At 38.6% G+C, this 16,875-nt stretch overlaps 1 protein-coding gene across 1 annotated transcript in view; it reads left to right on the top strand.

The window, feature by feature from the left end:
- The first annotated feature begins 6 nt into the window (after window positions 1-6).
- The window catches only part of LARP1B (La ribonucleoprotein 1B), a 76,854-nt gene continuing 59,985 nt past the window's right edge, over window positions 7-16,875 (top strand). Inside the window, exons 1-3 of the mRNA XM_044681318.1 lie at window positions 7-216; window positions 14,720-14,778; window positions 15,828-15,887. The gene's annotated coding sequence lies outside the window, so the exon portion shown is untranslated. The remainder of the gene's footprint in view (window positions 217-14,719; window positions 14,779-15,827; window positions 15,888-16,875) is intronic.

Raw genomic sequence — 16,875 nt, 5'->3', positions numbered from 1 at the left:
ACGGGGCCGCTGCGAGAGAGCGACCACGGGCGCCGCCGCCCAAGGAGAACCCCTGGACCAAGAAGCCACCACCACCGCCTCCTCCTTCCGCGCTGCTGCCGCCGGCCGTGGTGACCGCCGTCCCGAGCCCGGCCCCAGGCCAGACTCCGGCTGCCGCAGCCTCCTCCGTGTTGGGCCCGCCACAGTTGCTGCCGCTGACCGAGGCTGCCGAGCCAGGTACGCTTGCGGGAGGACCGAGGGGCGGGCGTGAGGGGGGGGGGGACACACCCGCGTTAGCAGTCGCTAGGTGTAGGGAGGTTTCCCCCTCCCGATCTTTTTAAAGGAAAGCCCCGCTGCCCCCAGCCTGGGCGCCCCCAGGTAGTGCCGGCTTCTGGGCCTCAGATTCCTCCAGCTGGATCCGTCCCAGAGCACGCTGTCAGTCGGCCTCCTGGCCTGTCGAGGAGACCTCGGCGGGGACTTTGGGCGGGGCGGAGCAGATCTCCAAAGGGCTCCATGACTGATCGCTGTCCGCGAACGGATGGACTGGAGACTGGCTAACGAAGGCCGAGTCTTTTCTGCTGGCTTATTTCGCTGGGGCAAGGGCAGATTTAAAAGTTGACATGGCTGCATCTAAATGAACGTGGATACTGAAATGTTTTTCTTCTGCTTGAAAACCTTTGGTTTTTCTAATTGAAGTCTTACCCATTTAGACATTCTTGATATATTAAATGTTTAACGATTGAGCCAAAGAAGTTTGCAAAGATAGTATAACTAACTCAGGCCATTTCCCTGTAGTAAAATCTCTAGAAGGAAATTCTGCCAGTTAAGTCAGTTCCTTTTTGCCCTACAAGCCTTGAAATCCCTCTGCCTGTACTGGCACCTACTTAGAGAAAGCTTCCAGGTCTCCAGGCACACAATGTGTCATCCTAGCTGTCATAGCTAAGGCCTGCGTTGTGAGAGAACACGGTGCACCGAAGCCAGAAGTAGAGCTCTAGATTGCCATAAAAACTTATCTAGAGAGTTGTAAATAGGTAGATCTTAGTAAATTGCTTGGTCTTTGACCTTTGGCTTCTTTACATTTAACCCCTGTTGCTTATTAAATTTGTCTGTTTGGAGTAGCAAGAAGCCATGCCAGCCATTTCCATAGTTAAGATTTGACCAATGACTGGGTCAATTCATAATTTGAATCCATATAGGTGGAAATGACCTGAGCTTTTCTCTAGGGAAGGGTTTATTAACAACCATGTAAAATCCTAGACTTCTTTCTCTCCATGTTCTCCCTTCCTTTTAGAGGCATTTATACAGGGTGGCCCATGGACCTAGAGCTCTATGCAAATCTTCTCTTCTCCTTTAGCAGGAAGTTTAATACTGTCCACCATCTAGTCTCAGTAACTAGCCAGAGCTTAGGCAAGCCAACCTTGCTAGGGCTTTCAGTTTCTCACTTGTCAAATGAAGGAATTTCCACTATGTTATCGCTTGGAGTTGCCCTCAGATTCTTGTCCCAGCCATATATAAGTCAAGTTTCGTTGGCTTCCCTTTTTTGATTGATCAATGCGAACAATATAAGGAGATGAGGAAGAGGATCAGAGTTCATAGCCAGCTATTGATTGACTGGAGAGTGCCTGGAGGCTCCAGAAATAGCAGAAGCTCTAAGTAACAGAGTGGACTCTGCAGCAAATGAAACAGTTAGGTCGAGAAGGAACATAATAGCCTACTTTGTTGTGGAGAGTAGGAATTGTTTCTTTGTATTTGCATCCCCAGCTACTACCACTGTGCCTGGCATATAGTAGTGCTTATAGATACTGCTGGATTCTACAGAGATGTGTTCTAGGAGGTAGGTTTTCCCCTTGTTGTGCTTTGGTACACTTTGCTCCTTCTCTCCTATTTAAGATAGCCTGCTTTTAAAAAGTTCCTTGGTTCTCCTCTCTGGGAGGTTGTGTGTATGGCCTCCCCTCTCCTTGAGGCGATTTGGAGACTAAGTGCAGCCACCACATTCTTAGCAGAAAGTGGCCTGCGAAGCTAGTCCTTTGATTTAGCCAAGCCTAAGACCATGTTCTGGGCCTCCCTCCTCTCAGGAGAAGCCTCTGCCATTTCAAGACTATTCAGCTGCTGCTGCCGACAAATTAGCTAAGAAGAAACTGGAACTCTCTAATTCTCTGGGTCATAGGGAATGTTAAAAAAGGATCTTTGGTAGGGGATTTAGTTAAAAGGATAACTGTCTGTGGAGTCTGTGAGACAGGAATCTGCCATCTTGTTTGCTTGCAGAGTCCATGCTTGGTCAAAGGCAAACATGAATGTAAAAAATCAAAGGATGGGCCAGAAAAATTGTCTGAATTATTAAATGAACCCCCCAAATAGACTTGCTTGCCATAAAATTTAGAGAATTTAACTCCTTCATGAAAACACCTCTTTTATGAAACTTAGGAATACTACTATAGAGAACTTTGTTATTCCCTAAGAGAGACAATTCATTTATTTGCTTTAAATGGAATGGGTTTGTAGTAATTATTTTTTGGAATTTTGTTTAGCCCTTACCACTTTCCATCTCAGAGTCAATCAATACTAAGTATTTGATTCTAAGACAGAAGAGCTGTAAGGGCTAGGCAATGGGGGGGAGGGGGTAAGTGACTTGCCCAAAGTCACCCAGCTAGGAAATTTCTACGGCCAAATTTGAACCCAGGACCTCTTTTCTCTGGGTCTGGCTCTGAATCCATTGAACCACCTAGCTGCTCCCTGTTTTTTGTTGTGTTTTTAAAATACTTTTCTGTGTTTACATATTTCATTTTTCTCCCTTCTCTCCTCCCGGATCCAATAAGCATTTCCACTGGGTAAAAAAAATGTTATCACTTATATCTATTTTCATATTAATTATTTTTTCTTTAGAGCAATCTTTAAAAACTAAACCCCAAATCATATATCCTTATAAACAAAGAAGTCATTTGTTTTTCTTCTGTGTTTCTACTCTCACAGTTCCTTCTCTCAATGTGGGTAGCATGCTTTCTCATAAGTCCTTTGGGATTGTCTTGTAGTAGCAGAGTCCATTACATTGGATTGTTCCACAGTGTTTTACTTTCTGTACACAATGGTCTCCTGGTTCTGCTCATTTCACTCTGTGACAGTTCCTGCACTTTCTTCCAGTTCATATAGAAATCCTCCTGGTCTTCATTCCTAGCGTGGTAGCATTCCATCACCATCATATACCCCAATTTGTTCAGTCATTCCCCAGTTGAGGGACACCCTGTCATATTCCAATTTTTTTGCCACCACAGAGCATGACTATGAATATTTTTTGTACAAACATTTTTCATTATTATCTCTTTAGGGTACAAACCTAGTAGTGGTATTGCTGGATCAAAGGGTATGATGCTCCTTGTTTTTAAATATTAAGTTTGTTTTTTTTTTAAACTCTTACCTTCTGTCTTAGAATCAATACTGGGTATTGGTTCCAAGGCAGAAGAGTGATAAGGGCTAGGCAGTAGGGGTTAAGTGACTTGCCCAGGTTTACACATCTAGGAAATGTCTGAGGCCAGATGTGAACCTAGGACCTCCAGTCCTAGACAGGCCTAGCTCTTAATCCACTGAGCTACCCAGCTTCCCCCTCTTGAGCTTTCTCAAAACTCAACTCTGATGCTACTGACTCCAAGGAAGTTTCTCATCCCATTGGGTGAACATCCTCTCCACCCAAAGTATGGACTTTGAGATCAGTCCTCAGATCCTGCTTAAGCCTTTCCTTCCACTGGCATCTTTCTAAGCACTGGAGAGAAGAAGAATTGAATGTCTTTGCTTGAAGCCTTACACTTCTAGAGGGGAGGTATTAGTACACAAAAGGGTATACCCAGGGTAGTATGGGGTCGCCCAAAGGACGAGGGGAGGGGATAGAAAAGGAGGAGATGGGATGTGTGTGGAGTGTGAGTGAGTTTTAGCTGAGCCTTGCAGGAAGCATCTAAGAAGCCCAGGTGAGGAGACAAGGAGGCCATGGAATGTGAGGGGCAACAGGGGAGCCAGAGTGGACTGACAGCAGAGTGTGCAAGAGCTGGGGTGAGGTCTAAAAGAAGACTTGGAGAAGAGAGGAAGGGGACAGGTTAGGAAGAGCTTGAAGGCTTTGATCTCAGAGGTCAGAAGGAGCATCTCTGTAGTCTTTGCTTTCATTTTTGTCTTCGCATCCTGACAGCTAGCTTAAGTGCCTGACTTAGAGAATCAGTGAATGAATAAAATTCAAATGGAGGCCTTAACGCTAGGGAGTGGTGGCTAAAGTCCTCAGTCCAGAAAGTTCCTGGGATGTTATGTGGGGCCTTTGGGGGAATAGACGGAAAAAACCCTATCCGGGAACAATGGCAGCCGATTCAATCTTCCGCTCTTGGTTCCAGAATTGGAGTGTGGTCTGCTGGTGGAGGCCTCCAGAGAGGGAGGGGGCTGGAGTAGAGGGTGTGAAGAATGGGTGGTGCTTTCCTGAAATAGGACAGTATTCCTTCCTCCTCAGCAGAATTAGGTTAATAATAAATAAATTTAAAAAATGATTATTGAATCAAACACTTGGGGAATTTCACAGGCCCAGGTGCTTTGGTGTGTCAAGATGAATCCTTGGTGTTAGCCCCAGTTTTTCTTTCACTGAATGGCTGTTTCTAACTCACTCCAGGGCCTATCTTCATAATTTCTTATTTTCCTTTACCCATCACTTCATATCCCTTCAAATTTGAGGATTTGAGTTCAAGTAAGTAGCGGGAAATTAATTTAAAGAGAGCAATGGAAACTGAGGTAATTGTTAGGTAATGGACAAAAATTTTTGAAGTAACTAGCTTGTTTAAGGGCCTGCTGCAGTCAGTGTGGTCACAGTCTTAGAGTGTCTTGGACTTTTTAGTTTTCTGAATAATTAGGTGCATTTTCTTCCTTACATGTTGTCTACCCTTCAGAAATTGTTCTTAAGTGAGAATAATTCTTTTTTTTTTTTTAAATAAACTTTTACCTTCTTCTTAGAATCAGTACTGTGTATTAGTTAAGTGGTAAGGGATAAGTAACTTGGGACCACCTCTGTCTCTAGGTCTGGACCTCAATCCATTGAGCCACCTAGCTGCTCCCTCTAATATTCTTAATGTCATTTGCTACAGTTAAAATACTTTTAGCATGGCCATCAATGACTCTTTTAATTTAACATATGAATACCTCATTCATAAATGTGTATACTGTTTAAGCTTTGGTTTCAAAACTGAGGATGTATTTTATGGGAATTAAGATATCAAATAATGTAGAAACTTGTTATTCTTTATCCCAGGGGTTGGGAAGGACTGAACCACATGTAGACATTAGAGCTTCACGTTCTTTTAAAAAATCCATGTATAGTATATAATATACAAATCTATGGTGTCAGTTTTGATTCTGTAAAGTAAAAGTCGGAGATTTTGTAAGGTCCTAGTGCACAGTTGTCAGACTTAGGCCTACAAAACTCCTAAATCAAAATCAAAATACAATACAATATAGATAATGTTAATTTGTGGTTTTCTAGGGCAGTATGTGGACATCATCAGTTTTATTTGAATTTAATATTTTGTCTACTTTGTGTCTGTGATGTCTAGGATGTTAACATTTCAAGTAGATGGATGGAGTTAGTAGGCTGAATGTTTTTCTGGGTATTATTTACTTATCTCCATAATGTTTAGGCTTAAGTGAAAAGAATCACTAATAATAAAGATTTCAATGGCTTTTCTATGACTTCCTTGAAATTTTAATTTATAAAATTCTGAGCAATAAATTAAAAACTGACACACTTCCTAGGCATTGGGAATACAGAAAAAGAAACATAGAAACAAAGAAACAAAAAAAACAACTTCAAATCCTCTAGCCACAAACCCCAAACAGCCTCCTATGCTTTTTAAAATTAAAAACATTTTTTTTATGCTTTTTTCCCACGGTTACATGATTTATGTTTTCTGCCTCCCTGCATCCCTCTCCCTTCCCTGGAGTTCACTGGAAATTCCACTGGGTTGTATATATATGTATATTATCATTCAGACCCATTTTCATATTCATTTTTGTAAAAGAGTAATCTTTTAAAACCAAAACCCCAAATCATATACCCACATAAACAATTGATAAATCACATGTTTTCTTCTGGATTTCTGCTCCCACATTTGGTTCTCTGGGTGTGGGTAGTATTCTTTTTCATAAGTCCCTCAATGTTGTTCTGGATCATTGCATTGCTTTTAGTAGCAAAGCTTTTGATCGTCCCACAGTGTTTCAGTTATTATGTACAATGTTTTCCTGGTTCTGCTTTTTTTTACTCCACATCAGTTCATAGAGGTCTTTCCAGGTCTTTCCAGTTCTTATGGAAATCAAGCAGTTCATCATTCCTTATAGCACAATAGTATTCCATCACCATCATGTACCATGATTTGTGTAGCCATTCCCTAATCAAGGGACATCCTCTCATTTTCCAATTTTTTGCCACCACAGAGCATGGTTAAGAATATTTTTGTATAAATGTTTCTTATTACCTTTTTGGGGTACAAACCCTAGTAGTGGTGTTGCTGGATCAAAGGCTATTAATTGTTTTAAAGTCCTTTGGGCATGACTACAAATTGCCCTTAGAATCAGCCCCCTATCCTTGAGGAGCTTCACAATTTATTTGGGAGAAATATGTATGCAGAGAAGTAAATAAGGAAAGTTGTACAAAGAAATTTTGGGTTAGTGGGGAAGGCACTAGCAATTTGAGGGAATTCAGAAAAACCTCATATAATAAATTAAATAATAATTTAATAAATTAAGCTCTTCCTGTGTGCTAGGTACTATGCTAAGCAAAAAAAAAATAATCTGAATAAAATCCAAAAAACAGCCCCTGCCCAGAAGGAGCTCACAGTCTACTGGGGAGAAATAACATGCCAAGAATGATGCACAAACCATATATAGGGGATAAACCAGAGTTAGTCTCAGAGAGAAGACACTAAGATGAGAAAGAACTGGAAAAATTTTCTTGGCACTTGGATGAAGCCAAGAAAGCGTAAGAGGCTGAGATGAGGGAGAGAATTCCACAGATTGGAGGTCAGCCAGTGAAAACACTTAATATCAAGAGACGGAATGTCCGGTAGAAGAAAGAGCCAGGATGGGTCACTGGATCACATGTGGCCTATGGGTTGGGGAATAAGGTATAATAAGACGGGAAAAGAAAGGAGCCAGATTATGAAGGACTTTATAAGCCCACCAAGATTTTACATTGGATCCTGGAGGCCATGAGGAGCCATTGGAGTTGATTGAAAAGGGAGGTGACCTAAGATTGTAGGAAGACCAGTTTGACAGTTGAGTGGAAGATAGTTGAGTGAGGGAGACCCCACCAGCAGGCTGTTATGCCACTCAGATGTAAGGTAGAGGCCTTACCCAGGTGGTGGCATGTCAGAAGAGAAGGATTGTATGTTAGAAAAGAATCAACAGAATTTGGCAGTTGGACAAAGTGATGGGAGAATCACCTGTCTCTAGATGAGTGTTGAATCCACGGGATCTGATGAGATCACCAACTGAAATGGCACAGATGCAGAAGAGAGCCTGGGGAGAGGGGTGGGTGCAGGTAGGGGCTAGGTTTGAAGATCCTGCAAAGGAGACCAAGAAAAGATGGTCATGCAAGGGCAAACAGGCTGTGACTTGAAAAGAGTTGACTGCTGAGTTGACAGAACTGTCAGAGATCACTCTTGAGCAGAGAAATTTCTAGTTTCCTGGAGATTCCTGAGAAAGTGGAAAGGAAAAGATGACAAGAAATGTTTCTGTATCATTCATGGTTATATATACGTATATATTTTTTTTAATCTGGAAAAAATTAGTTAATTAAGGATATTTCTCCGTGGTTACATGATTCATGTTCTTTCCCACCCCCTTCCCGTAGCCAATGAGCAATTCCACTGCGTTTTACATCATTCATGGTTATATTTAGTTTCTTACAAAAAATAAGTGTTAGTGGGTAGCTAGGTGGCCCAGTAGAGAGTCAGGCTTAGGGAGGTTCTGGGTTCAAATTTGGCCTCAGATATTTCCTAGCTGGGTGACTCTGGGCAAGTCACTTAACTCCCATTGCCATCAATTTCATGTTTTGAGTCCTCTTTTTGATTACACTGTCATAAATTGCCTCCAGTTTTTTTTTTCAAGTGAGTAAAGTGGGCTGCTCAAAAGAATGTCTTGGTTTAAAGGTGTGGGTGAGAAAGTTTAGAAAGTGAAGGCAGTGGCAGCCCAATGATTTGAGCACTATTTGAGCATGGATTCAAATTTGACTTCCGTAAGATTTAAATTAATATCTAATAACTTCAAGTATTACTTTTATAACATTTATTAATAATCACTTGAAGTAGAAGAAAAAAGAAATAGAAGTAAAACCTGAGTAAAACTCTCCTGCCTCTTACCTCACCTCACCTCCACAAACTGTGATCAGGGCAGAGCTACGCAAAAGTTATATCCTTCCCATGTTAGCACTAACGTGAAAGGGAACACGGGAAGCTGGGATTTAGAGTCCTGGGGAACAAATCCTAATTACACATTTCAAATGCTTTCTAGCTCATGACCCTGGGCAAGTCACTTAACCCTAATTGCTTAGTCCTTACTTCTCTTGTCTTAAAATTGATTGAGTTAGAAGGAAAGTTTTTTTTTTCTTTACAGAAAGTAAAGATTAGAAATAGATTAAAACTGCTAAAACATTTTTTGGGGGCGGGGTGGACTATCTTCAAATTTAAAAAATTTTTTGTTTTCAGTTGTTTCTCTTCTATCATCCTTTCCCTACCCCTTGAGAAGGTAAAATATGATACTTATTCTATGTGCAAAACATAGTTCCACATTAGCCATGTTACAGAACAGTGGAATGATATGGGAAAAAAATATGCTTCCGTTGGCCCCCAGAGTTCATTAGAAGCTTGATGAGTCTTGAAGCAGACTGGTTTTCATTCCTTGAATTTGGGATTTAGATTAAAAAAATCCCTTTTTCAAATAGAAGATAGGGGAATCATAGCCATAGGATAGCAGTTTGAAAAAAAAAAAATCGAAGACTTAGGGTTAGTGGTTGCGACTGTCACAAGGTCAGTGTGAGGCTAGTATTATTGGGCAGCTGTGAAAACTGCTGTCTTGAGAGATAGAAGGCCCAAGACTAGAGCTAGAGTTTTGTGTTCAATTTGATGTGCTACATTTTAGAAACAATGCTGATAAACTTATAGAGAGGAACCAGACAGTCTTAAGTTTATGACATGAGAACTCTAGGGAGACCTAACCTGGAAAAGAGAAAAACTCTTGGGGTGCGATAACTGCATTGCAAGTATTTGAAAGGCTGTCATGTGAACAGAAGTCATTACTTTTGTTCTGTTTGGGCCCCAGAGAGCAAGGCTAGGAGCAATAGGTAGAAATTATATAGGTAAATTGAGACCTTGCATTTGACCTGACTTAGATCTGTCTTAAAAGTCTTGCCTTTGGAGGGAGATAGTGGCTTCAAATACATGCAGTGTACTTCATGGTCATAATTTTTTTTTTTTTAATTTATTTAAACCCTTACCTTCTATCTTAGAATCAATAGTGTGTATTGGTTCTAAGGCAGAGGAGTGGTAAGGGCTAGGCCGGTGATGGCAAACCTATGACATATGTGCCAGCACTGACACACGTGGCTGCATACAGAGAAGCATGGGGCCACATGCTGAGGATGAAACATTTGCTGCTGTAGTGTGGTGTAGACGCTCTGTGCTCTATAGATGACAATCCTACCTATATTAATTTACCTATTTTGGTTTATTAAATACAGTTATATATTACAATTATACTTTTTTTTATTTAAACTATAAATATCGTGAAATTATGGTTTTTTTTTCTCGAAGTGACACATCACCTGAGTTATGCTTGGTTTTTTGGCGAATTTTGACATATCAAGCTCAAAAGGTTGCCCATCATTGGGCTAGGCAAAAGGGGTCAAGTGACTTGCCCAGGGTCACACAGCTAGGAAGTAACTGAGGCCAAATTTGAACTCGGGACCTCCCATCTCTGATCCTGACTCTCAATCTACTGGGCCATCTAGCTACCTCCAAAGAGCTACATTCTTGCTTCTTCCTTTAGGTTTGACTGGGGAGTTGCTAAAATTTACTTTTCCAACTCTGAAATTCTTTAAATCTATGAGAATGAATGGAAATTTAGATAGTAATAGTATGCTGCTGGAATGATGGAGAGTAAACGTTTTTATTTTCTGCAGGTTCTTTGTTTTCCTGGTAAACAAAATCAGCTTAGAAAAATCTAGTTAATACTGAAAGCAAGCGATCACGTTTATTTATTTATTGAAAAATTTTATTTGATTAAATTGATTTAGAATATTTTTCCATGATTCCATGATTCATGTTCTTTCCCTTTCCTCCTCCCCCCAAACGCCCCTCCCCATAGGCAACTGGCAATTCCACTGGGTTTTACATGTGTCACTTATCAAGACCTATTTCCATATTATTAATATTTGCGTTAGGGTGATCGTTTAGAGTCTACATTCCCAGTGATTACATTTTAGAGGCAAAATATTTTCAGTTTCTAATTTGCACAAAATCTGTATGTTCTTTAACATTTCCATATAGGGAAGCAATATTTTCATGGCATCTTCTCAGGATATTTTCTACCTAACTTTCTGTTGTCACTCTGTTCCTTGATTTGCAGAGCCAGAAATCGAGGATTTTTTTAGAAGTGACAGTGGCACTTGTCCTTCAAGAAGTTATGCAGACTTAAGTTACTTTACTATGAGCTTATTTCAGAAGCCTTTTATTTTGTTAAGAAGAGTTCGACAAATACAGTACTTTATTTGTTTGACTTATATTGCTTATTGGCTATACTTGGTGTTCCTGCCTTTGATTTCTTTTCACTTTGGACCCAGTTTTTAGCACAAGACGGATTTGTGTAATGTCAGTAGAATGTACCAAACCTTGTTCTGTTTTGCAAAATCTGTTTTCACTGATTCTATTAAAGCTCATCCCATTTTGCAATCCATTTGGATCATGGATAGTAAGGGAATCTTGTTTGTTACCTGGCAAGCTACTTTGATGTGTAATGAACCAAATTAAAAAGGAATGAGCTGCTTATTCACTTTTAGGCAAGTACAGTGGTACCTCAACACACGAGTTTAATTCATTCCATGGCCAAGCTCATAACTCAGTTTGCTCGTTTGTCAAATTGAATTTCACCATTTAAATGAATTTCCCCATTTAAATCTCTTCTGACCCCCAAAAAAAACACGGATTTTTTGTTTTATATGCTTTTAAATATGAAAATGTACTTTATAAATAACAAATAAGCATAGTTGTAGATAATAAGAAAGAATGTAAAGAAATAAACTTGCTTATGAAATATTATTTACCTTTGTCAGGCAAAGATGCTGGCAGAGGTTTTCATTTCATGTGCTATCGCTTAAAATAACTTACTTTCTATACACGTAGTGCTACATTTAAATGCAAAATTAACCTTACAGGGGCAGCTGGGTGGCTCAGTGGATTGAGAGTCAGGCCTAGAGACAGGAGGTCCTAGGTTCAAATCCAGCCTCAGCCACTTCCCAGCTGTGTGACCCTGGGCAAGTCACTTGACCACCCCCATTGCCTACCCTTACCACTCTTCCACCTATGAGACAATACACCGAAGTCAAGGGTTTAAAAAAAAAAATTTAAACTTACACATTACTTATGATATGTAACTTTATTGCTAAACTTAATTGTTATTTTTTAACTTTACTTAATTATCATCATTTTCTTCATTGAATTTTGGCTCTTTTGCCACACTTTCCTCAATTTCACTTAGAGGCCATTTCAACAAAAAACCTTTCCATGGAAGTTTGTTTCTTCCTCCCTTTCAGAACGTTTCAGTAATGTGTGAAACAAGTGTTGTCACACAGCTCCAATGCATGACTTGTCACAACTTTTTCTGTTTGTTGGCTTTTCAATAAACTGTTGAATTTTTCCCAAATTCTCAACATATCCTTAATCTTATTTGTACTGATTACCTCATTCACCTTGGGCTCCTATGGGCCAAAGTTCCTGATTCAAATAGCCACTCAGAACTCAAAGCAAAAAATCCCAATCGTATTTCAAATTGCTCATGACTTAAGGTGCTCATGTATCAAGGTACCACTGTATGCTAGTTATTTGGGCTACCTACTGTTAACTTTATCCAAGAGATGGACAAAGACTTGGCCTTCTTTATGATTTGTTTGATGCTACCTATAATCTATGATACTTAACTTGTTTTGTTTTTAGAACCAACTGTTGCTTTTCAGCTGTGTGCGTCTGTAAAAGATAGTTGTGGAAACTGAGTCTTAAGTCCACTTGATTTCAGGAAAATGTAGAAGCAAGTTATGTTTGGAGGACACAAAAAACCCAACTTTTTCTCTTCTTTTAAAAAAAAGATGATTATCAATCTTTTTATATCAGCTACATTTTCCCTTATACCTTCCCCCTTTCTGTTTCCAGGAAACCATCTCATAACAGATATATTTTTTTAAGTGAAGAGGAAAGAATTCAATAAAGCTATTCACCAAATTGAAAAGAATCTTTTTTTTTTTTTTTTTGAAAAAAATCACTGTTTCGCACCAGCAGCTACCTACCTATGCCAAAGAGGAAGAAGGAAAGTGGGGAAAGGGTTTTCCTCTCTCTTCTATGGGGCCAAACTTGGTCTTCATAATTTTACAATATTCAGTTTCTATTTTTTTTTTTGTGGTTCTTTTTATTTACATTGTTTTAGTTGTATACATTGTTTTTCTGGCTCTCCTTCATTCACTTTGCATCAATTCATTTCAGCCTTTGCATCTTTCTTTGTATTTACCATCTTCCTGGTTTTCTTTTTTTTAAACTGCACAGGAATATTCTATTATATTCATGTAACACAACTTTTTTAGTCTTTCCTAAGAAGTTAAAATGGGTATCTACCTTGTTTCTAGTTTTTTGCTACCTCATAAAAATACCTGCTACAAATAATTTAATGTATGCAGAGACTTTCTTTTTGTCATTGACCTCATTGGGGGTTCTATGGCTAGAAATGGGATCTCTTGATTCCAAATGGCATGGAGTTTTCCATTTTCCATTTCCAAATTGCTTTTCAGAATGCTTGTGTAATCAAGTGCCTCTTTCCACAACAAGCATGATCTTTGCCAATTTGCTGAGTGATTGATTAGATTTATATTTCTCTTAGAATTAGTAAATTGGAATGTTCTTTCTCATGTTTTTATGTATATAGCAGTTCTTTTGAGGACTTTTATCCTTTGACCACTTTATTGGGGAATGATTATTTTTGATAACTTTGATATCAAACTCATGGTTAGTATTTGATAGAAATTGTTTCCCAGTCAACTACTTGGCTTATTCTAGTTACAGTCATTTTATTTTTGCAAAAGCTTTTTTCCCCCATGTAAGCAAAATGGCATGTTTTTTCATTTGTAATTGCTTCCGTAACTTATTTGTATAAGAATTTATTCTCTCTCCGTATCTGTGGAAGAGAGGTTTGGTCTGCTATTCTTTTCATTTTGAACGATATGATCCTTAATGTGGCCTGTTTCTACCATTTTGATCTTCTTTTTTTATATTTTCTTTGTTTCTCAGTACTTGTCAATCTCCAACCCTCTTTAATTTAGGATTAAGAAAAATAAAAAAGCAGTTAATGAACCCATCAATCAAGCCATGGTGTTTTCCATATATGCAGTCCCCCACCTCAGCCATGTAGGGAGGAAGCTACAATCTTATATAGCTTGGGTGTCAAGCTTGGTCATTAGAATAATATGACATTTATTGGAGGGGGTGGAGGGTTAATTACTCTTTACTTTTACATTGTCTTATTCGCATACTGTTTTCCTGGTGCTGCTCATTTAACTTTTTACAAGTTTGTATTACTTTCCAAGCTCGTGTCATCCTTCATTTTCATCTTTTCATAATGCACAGTAATATTTGGTTATGTCCATGTCAGTTTGTTTAGCCATTCTCTTAATTTTGTTTACCAGAAGTATGGTTATAAATATTTTGGGGTGTGTGAGATTTTTAATTTTATTTTTTGACTTCTTGGGGTGGGATCTGCAGGTCAAAAGGTTTAGCCTAGTGTCAAATTGTTTTCTAGAATGGTTGGACCAATTAATGATTCTACCAATTATTACAGTCCTTAAAATATTACCTTTTAAATTTTCCTTCCTCTTTCATTTATATTCTGTTGTTATCCTGCATTTTTATCAGTCTGTGGTTTGTGGATCTGTTTTAAAAGTTATGCTAAGCTGAGGGGGGGTGATGCCCACTCCTGGTCCCTGCTCCTGTGGAGGCTAAGGCTCTGAAATTGAACTGCAGCAGCTCTAAGCCAGTTTGTTGTCTATACTAAGGTCAGAACCAGTATGGTGAGCCCCTGGAGTAAGAGAGGCTGGGCTGCCTAGGGAATGGTGAGCATGTCCCGGTTGGAAATAAGAGTCAGAGCATCTGAATCAGTGAACAGTAGGATCAGCCTATCAGAAGTTCTTTGGACCTTCATTTAGTCTTTTTGTTAAGAATACTCATTTATTATACCTATATGGTCTTGCAATGTACTGCTGGTTTTTGATGTTGTATATAACTATAAATTATAGTGAGCCTGTTGCCAGAAAATCATGTTGTGAACCTTGTGATTTCCTAAAAGGAAAAATGAGTATAATTATATAAACCGTAAGGTTGAGCAGTTTCATTGAATTTGGTGTAACTGCAGTTGATATTTTTCTTATGAAAAACAAATCTTGGTCAGAAAAGCAAATAACATTATTTTTTTTCCTTAGAGCTAAGTTCCACAAAAATTATAAAAGCAGGAAAACCCAAGACAAAGAAAACCAACAAGGTATGTCTTTTTCAAGAAATAAATTGTACTTGATCATGTTAAGGGTTTCTGGATCTTCCAGTAATACCACTACTGGGTCTCTATCCCAAAGAGATGGAGAAAATATGGGAAAGGGCCTTTTTGTACAAACATATTTATAGCTGTGCTTTTGTGGTGGTAAAGAATTGGATACTAAAGGGATGTCCCTCACTTGGGGAATGGCTGAACAATTGTGCTATAAGGAATGATGAACTGGAGAATTTCAGAAAGAGCTGGAAAGACTTATGTGAACTGATGCAGAGTGAAATGAGCAGAACCAGGGGAACATTGTATACAGTAACTGAAATGTTGTGGAATGGTCAAATGTGACAGACTTTGCTACTACCAGCAATATAATGATCCAGGACAATTCTGAGGGACTTAACAAAAAAAAGAGTACTGTCTACCTCCAGAGAAAGAACTATTGGAGTAGAAATGCATATGATTTAGCACTGGTTTATTTGCATATATGATTTGGGTATTTGGTTCTATAAGATTATTCACTTACAAAAATCAATAATATGGAAATATGTTTTACATGAATTTTAAAAAAAGTTTCTGGATCATAATTTACAGTTGTTTTTTGTGATTAGTGTAGTTTTTCCCCCCTAACTTTGCCATTTGGGTAAGCTCAATTAGTATAAAGGTATAAAATGTGTTTGTTAATGGATATATGGTGAGAGAGAGATTTTTTGGCTTAAAATATCTCTGCCTTTTAGTTGGAGTACATACAGCTGCATTAATTTTAGAGAACTAGCTCCCCCCCCCCCCCTTTTTTTAACTCTTTTATCTTAGAATCAATAGTATCAATTTCAAGACAGAAGAGTGGTAAGGCTTAGGCAATCGGGGCCCACACTGCTAGGGAATGTCTAAGGTCAGATTTGAACCCAGGACCTCTCTATCCACTGAGCTACCTATCTGCCTAAGAACTAATGTTTTAACACTCAGTAATTATTATCTTGAAAGAGTTTTTGTTTTTTAGCAATTTTTTCCTAATAACATTTTGGAGTAATTATTTTGTTGCTTTGCAGGCTAGTGATTTCAGTGACATCACAAATTGGCCGACACCAAGTGAATTAGTGAACAACGAAGTAAGTATTCTATATTTTGGAACTTAATGATTTTATCTCAACTTAGATATCACAAAGCAATTCTATACAAATTATACTTTCCATATAATTCAGATCATTGTCAGTTTGCAGATAGAGAGGATGAAGTAGTTTTAATGTCTTCATTTTACAATTAGGCTCAGATGATGAAAACCATTTATATACCCTTTAAAGTACTTGACAGATGTTATCTTCTTTGCTTCTCACAGAAGTCAGATGGGTAATAACTATTAAGATAAGTATTAGAACCCTGGTCATTAAGTACTGTTTTTTAGAGTTGATTTTTTTTGTCCAGCTTCAGAGTTTTACATCACTCACGGTAATGTAATCTGTGTATATGTGATGGCAGTGTTAACTAATATGAAGACATAATTCTTTTACATTGTTAAAAGAAATCCAGATGTTTGAATTTTAATAAAATATTAACAGCTGTCCAGTTTCTTTCAAACAATAGATACATAATGGTAGTTCTAGGGTTGGGGACACAAAGAATAAAAAAACAGACTTCCCCTCTTAAGAATCTGAAGTTCTGTGATGGGATATAATGCAGACTCATGTTCTGTGGTTTTTATCAACAGGAGGTGGTCTCCTCCCACCTAAGTCTGCCTGAGAACACCAAGAATGACTTGCTTAGTGTTACACATTTAATAAATATCAGAGGAATATTTGAATCTAGGTCTTTGCTTTTTAAACCTTTATCATCTGTCTTAGAATCAATACTAAGTGTCAATTCTGAGGCAGAAGAGCAGTAAGGGCTGGGCAATGGGGATTAAGTGAATTGTCCAGAATCTTATAGCCAGGAAGTATCTCAAGACCAAATTTGAACCCGAGACCCCCCCCATCTTTAGGCCTGGTTCTAAATCCATTGAGCTAACTAGCTGCCCCTTATCAAGGATTTTTTTTTTCTCTATTTTTTTTTTAAAACCCTTGTACTTTGGTGTATTGTCTCATAGGTGGAAGATTGGTAAGG

The sequence above is a fragment of the Gracilinanus agilis genome, chromosome 6, assembly GCF_016433145.1.
Source record: "Gracilinanus agilis isolate LMUSP501 chromosome 6, AgileGrace, whole genome shotgun sequence".
NCBI classification, from domain to species: Eukaryota; Metazoa; Chordata; class Mammalia; order Didelphimorphia; family Didelphidae; genus Gracilinanus; species Gracilinanus agilis.
This window is presented reverse-complemented; position numbering and strand designations above follow the sequence as displayed.